Here is a 9989-nt window from a genome sequence, read left to right on the forward strand (position 1 = left end):
TAATACACAATCCAGTCACCATGGGTGTTACATTTTACTTGCCTCGCCACATGTGACCACTTAATTTATTTTAATTAATTCATTCATTCATTTGTTTTGTGCTAATACTAGCCTTGAATTCAGGGCCTGATTCTGTCCCAGAATTTGTTGTATTTTTGTTTTAAAAATTTGTAAAAATTGTTCTCATAAGTCATAATGGTTTGGTTAAGTTTCTTAATTTTCAAAAATGCCAATCCATCTTTGTGTCTGTACAAAACATTTTCACAATACAAAGCAACGGCAATATCTTACTTTAAAAATTCATGGATTCAATGGTATTCTTCAAGTGAATTGCCTGACTTTGATGTCAAATTGTATTCAAGAGTTGTTTGTATACATCTATAATGATTTCTGCAGAGTTTGTGATTTTTTAAATCAGAAATCATTTTAACTTATCTGTTGAAATGAGTAGTACAGAAACTAAAAATATTTCTGGTGCTTGTCTGAAAAAATTATATTTTAAAATAATCTGTATTTTGTTTGTATAATGTCCATAATCTATTTCATTCTCTCCTAGATATAATACTTTGAATTCTACATTGTTCTATATTATATAGGTTCATTAATAAATTTGTTATTTCAGATAGCATTCCATATAGAAAAAGTTTAAGGTTCCTTTTTTACCTAGGTCCTTATAGTATTTTATTTCTTTGGGATAAAATGACAATGTTATCTACTTTCTAAAGTTTTGTAAAGATTATGCTATATAAAGGCCTTTCTAAGGTGAGGATTTAATACACTGATGTCAAACTAACTTTCAGTTCAATGAATTATATGTGTTGTTACATTTGTATTTTTTATTGTGAAAATACTGTACCGAGGGGTTACAATTACATGGGCAAGATAATGAGTAAATTTCTTATCAAGCATTGTAGCCTCCTCCTTTGTTTCCCCTTCCCATCCCTTCCCATCCTCCCCCTGCCCCCCACTCAATCCTCCCCACTACCCCCCCCCCGCACCAAAGTTGTAAAGTTCATTTTTGACATAACGACTTGTATTTTTGTAATCAATTTTTTAATAACTGTTTTTCATTTCTTGCTTCTGAAGAATGAAAAATATTGAATTCTTCACAAATTTTCATATCATCCTTTTGCAAATGCCATGATAATCTCTATATTGTTGTAATTTGGGTAAACGTGCTGCTGAAGCATGTAGTATCCTGTAAATTTAAGTAGTTAATGATGCAATCTTTATACAGGCATATATCCTTGGTTGACTGTTTGTAACCAGGAAACCTTATTGTTCCTAAAAATGCTCTTGATCTTAATTCTCTAAAATTCTGTGTATATTGGAAAAAACATATTGTTTGGTCGATTGCTCACATTTGCAATTTTTTGTCAATGACTATTTCAAGTCTTTTTCATTTTAAATTTGATCATACTTTGAAGCCTTTATAGCTAGGTCCAAAGGTGATAGCTTTTCAAGTACTTATTTATCAACTGAGTTAGCTTTGTGGAGGTAATGGATTCAAAGCAAGCCTTGCTTAAGAGCTACTTCTAAACTTCTGGGCTTAAAATTTCCTAAATGAGGTCGTGCTGGCACAAATGTCTACCTGACCCTTTATTCTTCTTTCATATAGCAACAGACCAACCAGAATATCTTACCCTGACAGCATAGATTGTCTTACTGGAACAAAACTAATCTTAGTTAAAAAGGATCATGGAGAGATGAACAATTAAGACAGAATCATTTAGACTAGAAGGCATTTTATCAAAATATAATTGTTTCTTATACCTAATATTTCAAAAGTAGCTAAAGCCAAGAAGATGAAAAAGTTTTCACATGCATGATTACCTAATGTCCTGGCCAGTCTACCATCCAACCAGGCAGGAATTTACACTACTGCCTTTCTTTCACCAAATATTTTCATAGTTACAAGAGAAGTCTATATGTTTCTCCTTGATATTAGGCCTTAAATTGGTGATGTTTATCACAGTGTTTCCTCTTGCCTCTAGGCTGTAAATCTACAAATGGTAAAGCTTTACGTCCAACTCTGCCAAACACTGAGGTAGAAATAATGGAGCAATACTTTAAAACACAGTTGCTTTTGATGCCCTAACCACAACAGTACATTTCAAAACATGTGCCTTTTTCTTACATTATATATAGTTATATATTTTATCTTTATACGTGCTAATATTTTATTTCACACAGTGAAGCTTACTAGAATTAATTGATAATTTGACATATAAATAGATTGGAATATAAATAATAAGATTTAGAATGTACATTAGAATATAAAAAGCATCAATTCAATGTCTTCGGTATAAACTTTTGATACCTTCTAAGTATTCTTGGTCTTCTGAATTCACATTGTAAAAAAAAAAAATATTGTTTTCCTCTAATCTATAACGGACTTTACCCTGCTGCTCTGTTTATTGTTTTAATTCACTGATGCCAAAATATTTTTCTCCAATTTCGGAAGCCTTCCTACTGATTATACCCAATTTTTCTGATATGATATCTAAAAAGTATTACTCTTCTGCAGGACCCATGGGTCCTAGGATCCCAGGTTCCAGTTATCTGCTTCATCAGATAACAAGGGCAAGATATCTCACCTAGACTCATGAAACATGTCAACAGAAAGTAATTGAAAATCCATCTCAATTCCTTACGACACCAGAATTAGCAGTATGCAATTGTGAAATGCAATGCAACTTAAACTGCAAGATGAGATCACAAAATCTAACAGAAAGTACAGCAATTCAAACTTTCAAAAAAATGACCAGACCATATGTGTGACCAAGATCACAAATGTCACAAAATTATTTTTAATACCACTCTTCTAATGATTACTGAAAGATTTAGTCCAGCATAAGTAGGCCAAAAAAATAGTTCCTGAACGATAGATCCATAATTGGTCTACCAAGGCTAGGAAAACTTGACTTCAGGTTAAATATAATTCACAAAAACATTAATTGAGAAGATCGTTAATGCTTCAAAATACTGGTACTTCAGTAAAACTTGGTTCTGTTGTATAAAAATGTTATCATTCACAAACAAATGACAACCTACATTTAATCTCCTGAAAACAGATTCCTTTTCAAATAATATTTTAAAAATCACATTCACCAAAATAACATTTGACAAGTAGAAGATAGTGACATTACAAATTTTTCAAGTTTAGGGTGCAAGTTACAATAGAGTTGATTAATTTCTCCAGCACTAATGCCAAGCAGGTTCAACCATTCATTAAAGTGCAGAAATAGTACCACCCACCATTTGTGTTGTTCAGTAGGTGCCTTCCAGAAATGTGTCAAATAGAACAACCTTCCATAATTCAAACCCAAACACTAGCTAATATAGTAAGTTTTATCACTTAATAAGGTACATTTTAAAAAGTTACAAATAGATGCTTTATCATATGTTGTTTTATGTTTTCCCTATCTGTCTAACATAGTAAGAAATATGACTTAAAGTCATGAATATGGGTACTCATCAGAGATGTGACAAACATAAAATCTGTCTTCTATTTCTATCATATTCCTCTATAGTAGTAAATCATGGTTTTCTTCTTTTTCCAAAACTTATAGGTAGTAGAAAATATTATCCCATGTAAAATAAAATAATCACAAACCTTTTAACAAAGCCATTTATAAAATTTTGTAGTTAGGAATATATTCAAAGTCATATTTAAACTTTCTTGTTGAATAAAGATTAATCTTCCAAATGGATGAGAATAAAATCATGTCTAGGTCCTTCACGTCTCCAGTCTTGCAAATTGTTATTGCAGATGAATAAATTATGGAAATATAAGCTGACATCAGTTCAAGTATATTCAGGATTGAAACTCCATGGAATGTATTTAAACCTTTCAAAATATTAACAGACAGTTTAACAGAATGACTATCAGGAAGTTGAAACCAGAGAGGAATAATAGTAAAGACATAGAATGAATGACAAATGGAACAAGGGACAAGTACAGCTAGAATACTCAATGTACACATGTGATAAAGGACGTGGTAAATCTGAAATAAATCTTGGAGAAAGGGTTGGTTGAGAATGATAGAAGGAGTCACTCTGATCCAGGAGAATTGGACGATTAGATGGACATATTTATTGTAATACACTTGCAAAACCTTTTGAAATTTAGTTAAAAAACACAACAAAAAACAAAAACACACAAAAATCACAACCAAACAGCATTATCTAGAAAGGATGAATGTGACCACTCAAAATTTTAAATAGTTAATGAAAGGTAGTCTTGGAAAGCAAACAAAGCTGTTCAAAGAGGTCAGTTTTGGGTAGCAGAGAATTTTGAACAGATTTAAATAGATTGTCTAAGGATATGAATCACCTATATCTGCTGCAAATATTTTCTTCTGTGAGTTCTCTTTGTCTGCAATGGATAATCCAGTCCTCAGCCACACTTTATAGCTTGTGAAGATAAAATGGAAGAAACAATATCAAGAACCCATTACTCCACTGGAGACAGAAACGTGCTCTATGCTTTCTTTCATCTCTCTTCAATACTCTTTCTTCAAACTTTTAAGGCAAGTGATTTCTTTTGTTTTTTCTTTTTCTTTTTTAATTTAATTAAATTTAATTTTATTTGTTGACATACTGTACAGAGGGGTTACAATTACATGGGTAGGATAATGCATACATTTCTTACCAAGCATTGCAGCCTCCTCCTTTGTTTACCCTTCACATCCCTTCTCAGCCTCCCCTCTCCCCCCCAATCCCAATCCTTCTCCTTCCTCCCCGTTCCCCCCGCCCCGCACCAACATTGTAAAGCTCGTTTTGGACATGACAACTTGTACTTCTCATTGTTGCAACAGGTCCACCTGTTTCCTGAAACAACTGGTTTTTCCCAATGTCCTCCACAAGTTATACTGACATCAAATATAGAGAAAGCAGGGGTTATACTGTGGGGGAGGGATACACAAAGCAACAAAGATATAATCTTATAAATACCTTAGAAAAATATGCATGAAAGAAAAAAACATTAAAATACATATCTAAGTGTTCATTTTCCTGACATCTCATTATCTGACCTTTTCCGCTTGACTCATACATATACTAGATATTGCAAATAAGGGAAACCATGGGACCTATGTTTCTCTGGGCCTGGCTTACTTCACTTAATATAATTTTTTCCAAGTTTTTCCATTTCCTAACAAATTGGGCAATGTCATTCTTTCTGATGGAGGCATAGAATTCCATTGTGTATATATACCACATTTTCTTGATCCATTCATCTACTGAGGGGCATCTGGGTTGGTTCCAGATCTTAGCTATGGTAAATAATGCTGCAATAAACATAGTTGTGCTGGTAGCTTTAGTGTGGTCTTGTTTGTAAACATTTGGGTAAATGCCCAAAAGTGGGATTGCTGGGTCATAGAGGAGTTCTATGTGAAGTCTTTTGAGGAACCTCCATACTGCTTTCCAAAGTGGTTGAACAAGTTTACATTCCCACCAACAATGAAGTAAGGTTCCTTTCTGTCCATATCCCCTCCAGCATCTGTTGTTGTTAGAGTTCTTGATTTTTGCCGTTCTAACTGGAGTGAGGTGATATCTCAATGTTGTTTTGATTTGCATTTCTTTTATGGCTAGGGATGTTGAACCTTTCTTCATGTGTCTATTGGCCATCCTTCTTTCTTCTTCAGAGAAGTTTCTCTTTAAGCCTTTCGCCCACTTATTTATTGGGCAGTTGTTTCTTTGAGGATTTGTTCTTGGGGGGTTTCATTTTTTGAGTTCCAAGTATATTTTAGATATGAGACCCTTGTCCCTTGTATGGCTATTAAAGATCTTCTCCCAATCCGTGGGCTTTCTATTGATCTTGCTAGCTATGTCATTTGCCATGCAGAAGCTCTGCAACTTTATGCAATCCAATTCGTCCAACCTTTCTTTGATTTGTTGTGTTTCCGGGTCTCTATTCAGAAAATTTCGGCCTGAGCCACGGAGACCTAGGGCTTCTCCTATTCCATCCTGTAATGTTTTCAGAGTGTCTGCTTTGACTTCAAGGTCTGTGATCCATTTGGAGTTGATTCTGGTGGAGGGTGATATATAAGGATCTAGCTTTAGTTTTCTACATGTGGTTAACCAATTTTGCCATTTACTGAAGAGGCTGTCTTTGTTCCTTTCTATTGTTTTAGCTCCCTTATGGAAAATTAGATTGCTATAGGTCTGTAGGTTCATTTCTGGGTTTTCAATTCTATTCCATTGGTCCTGAGGTCTGTTCTTATGCCAATACCAAGCTGTTTTGATTACTATGGCTTTATAGTAGAGTTTGAAATTTGGTATTGATATTCCTCCAGCAGTGTTCTTTCCGTTGAGGAGCGTTTTTGCTATTCGGGGTCTTTTATTGTTCCATATGAATTTTTGGATTGCCTCTTCTATTTCCTTGAAGAATGAGGTTGGAATTTTGATAGGTATTGCGTTGAATTTGTAGATAGCATTGGGAAGTATTGCCATTTTCACGATGTTAATCTTTCCAATCCAGGAGCATGGGAGGTTTTGCCATTTTTTAAGTTCTGTGTTGATTTCCTTTTTCAAGATTTTAAAGGTTTCATCATAGAGGTCCTTCACTTCTTTAGTTAATTCCTAGGTATTTTATTTTTTGTGGGGCTATTACAAATGGAGTTGCTTTCCTAATTTCAGCCACACTTTTCTCATTGTTGGCATAGAGAAAAGCCATTGATTTTGGGGGGCTTAATTTTATAACCTGCTACTTTGCCAAAGTTTTGAATCAGCTTGAGTGATTTGGGAGTGGAGTCTATGGGATTCTTTAAATACAAGATCATGTCATCTGCAAAGAGGGAGAGTTTTATTTCTTTTTCCCTGTTTGGATCCCCTTTATGTCTGCATCTTGTCTTATTGCTGTAGCTAGGCATTCTAATATTAGATTGAAGAGAAGTGGAGAGAGTGGGCATCCTAGTCTTGTTCCTGAGTTAAGAGGAAATGGCTTTAGTTTTTCACCATTGAGTATAATGCTGGCTGTAGGTTTGCCATATAAAGCCTTTATTGTATTGAGGAATGTATGTCAAGTGATTTTGAATTATATCTTTCATTTTTGTTCTGGCAAAGTAATTAACCAAACTAATTTACTAAATATTATTTGCCATTTTTTCTACCATGCTGTTTACTTGTCTAAAAGAGCCCATTAAACTTCACCTTTGCATTTGGTTGCCACAAAAACCCAACGTCTATGTTAATGAGGACAAACTCTAATGTAAAACTTTGTCTCCAAACAAACAGTCCAAGAAGCTGTGATCACAAATATTTAGCTGTACTTTTTTTCTTTTACATTGAAAGTCTTCTTGTGTCTAAAGTGCCACAAAAATATGTACTCCATCTCCTTTTTGGTTCACTTCTAACCTCAAAGGTATATTTTGCTAAGAAGATGCTTAGAGGAAACCAAAGTATACTCCACTTTTATGTTCTCTCTTAGGTCTCTCCTTAGATACCATATCAGGATCAGTGAAGTTATTCTTTGCAAAATTATTTCAATAGATTATTTTTCTCTTGGTCTTGCATTTGCTCAGCAAGACGTATGGAAAATAATAGAGTTAAATGATCCATACCTTGGGTGACAGTGTCTGTTACAAAGGACAATGCTTCTATGTCCTAAATCTATGTCCTCCTCTTAGCTCTTGCCTAATTTCCAATTAAGAACAGCTTCTTGGCCTCAAGTCCAGTGAAGCTGAAAGACTAAAAGATCTCCTCCTCACCCTGTCCCGCTATATCTTCATGGTTTCTCTTTTAAAACTCGTTGAAGTTGCCTCATTTGAACACAGAATTTATTTTCCTGTCTTCATTCAGTCTATTCTGCATTGTAGTGAGCCATATAGGTTCTGTAAAATCACTTTTGGTAGCAAAAATATTAAGACAATCTATATCAAAATTTCTGGCATCCCTCCACTGCTGAAGTCAATATGCTTAGATAGGGCTTGTAAGAACATTGTTTGCTTACCCTTTTCAATTTTCTCAATTCTTTTCTGATCCCAAACTTTTTGGCTTATGTAATGAGAAGTCTTCACTACCTCATGTTGATAAGGATATTATTTTTGTGAGCTGCTTATAAATGTGTAATCATTGGAGTATCCAATCAGATTTTTTTTTCTGTGTTTCAGTGCTTCACGTGCAAAGACATTGGGGAAAGTGTTACAAACAGAAAAGTGTGAACCCAATACCTTCTTTCATTTTGGAGGGCACTTTCTGCCTAAATATTTTGACTCAAATTATCTTTTTCAAAGAATAATTTTGGTAATTAAAGTTCAATTCACAAATTTTGATGTCTAAGTTTTTTTTAAGAACTTTGAATTTCACACAGTGAGAGTATATTTCCTGGGTAAGGACAATTCTCAAGGGAACCTACAGGATTTACAGTAAGGTTTCTGAAGTTTGTTTAGTGTGAAAATGAGCTATTTTTACCCACTTTTCTCCCTCTCAACTAAGTCTCCATAGTTTCTTTGCATGAAAGCCTATTTTCCCAGGCAATTTTCTTAATAGGTTAAGTTGTTAAAAAGTTTGAACAATTAAAATATGCCTGTCATAATTTTTAAACTCTTTTGAAATTCCATTATCAAAATCACGTTTTCCCCAATCCTAATTCAACCTTTAACATCAAAAACTGTAACATGTTGTTCACATGATATAGTGTCCATGCAACTATTATTTTCCAGTGGCTTTATGTGTATATAAGAACATATAAGCTGATGCTGAGCAAAATGAACTCCAAGATATGAATACAGAGATTTTTTTGCAGTTGTTTTTAATGTACTATATGATTTCTATTTTCTTTGAGGTTTTCCCCCTATGGTTTGTCCCCGGCTGTATTTGATTTGGGTAGCCTGTGTATTGTGTATACATTTACCTTAATTAGGGAAGGGAACAGGAACAACAAAATGGCGACACAAAGGACAAAGAGCAAGACAATGCAATAGCATTACTCACAAGACAATATGTTGGAAATGTACATTAAAACTTGTGAGGAGTATTGAGGTGAAAGAAAACTGTGAGAAAAATGAAAGGGGGTAACAAGTTTGAAAAGTTATGTATTCACTACCTCACAATTACTGTAACCCCATTGTACATCAATTTGACAATAAAATTAAATTAAAAAATAAGCTGCATAAAATATAATTTCACTGTATTGTATAGTAAATATTATTCTGTATTTTATGTAGCAACTTTTTAAAAATCAATACTATTTGGCATCTAATTTGAATTGATTACTCCTTTTTTATCAGAGAGTCATCAACTTGAATGTTATCCAACTAGACAATATTTTCACAATAAACTTGCCAATATTTTGAAAAAAGAATAAATTTAGTACTTTCTCATACTAAAACCGATAACAGTTTAATTATATGGAAACCCATAACTTTTAAAAGTAAATAAGTTGTTATGAGGACAGAATATATGTGTTCCTCAAAACTCCTATGACTAATAAGTACTCATTTTCAAATTCTGAACATTCCATATCTGAGAGATTCAAAACAGTACCTGTTTGCATGTTATGTAATTTTGCAATAGATGCAGTTTCCAATGGAGTGCTACAAATTGAGAAGTCAACAGAAAAATAGCCACATTCTGGTAGAGGAAAAAATTATGAAGCATCTGTAATTAATTCTTCAAGAGTAAGCACATTTTATCAGAGTAAGCTATTATTTCTATGACCATCAATCCCAGGATTTATGCCATAAAGTCATCCTAGTCCAATAGTTTCCAACTTATAAAGTGCACCTTAAAATTCCCTTAATTCACATCATGAATAGCTTATCTCTATTGTGAAAAATACTACACCTCTGATAATGTGATGCTCTCCTTGTTCTGGAAAGAATACTACAATAAACTGGGTTGCATCATTTTTCCCCTAGTGAGATTCTTGAGATGAGATCACTTGCAAATGTTATTCATTTTTATACTTTTTTAAACTATCACAGATATTCAGGATGCTAAGGTCAGAAGATTATGGTTGAAATCTCCAATAAACTCAGAAAAAG

The 9989-nt window shown here is 33.7% G+C and overlaps 1 pseudogene; it reads right to left on the bottom strand.

The window, feature by feature from the left end:
* Positions 1 to 1090: 1090 nt before the first annotated feature.
* Positions 1091 to 1190, bottom strand: LOC122123464 (annotated as a pseudogene).
* Between the last annotated feature and the right edge of the window lie 8799 nt (positions 1191 to 9989).

This window comes from Dipodomys spectabilis, unplaced genomic scaffold (genome assembly GCF_019054845.1).
Source record: "Dipodomys spectabilis isolate Male_0828 unplaced genomic scaffold, ASM1905484v1 ptg000228l, whole genome shotgun sequence".
Taxonomy (NCBI): domain Eukaryota; kingdom Metazoa; phylum Chordata; class Mammalia; order Rodentia; family Heteromyidae; genus Dipodomys; species Dipodomys spectabilis.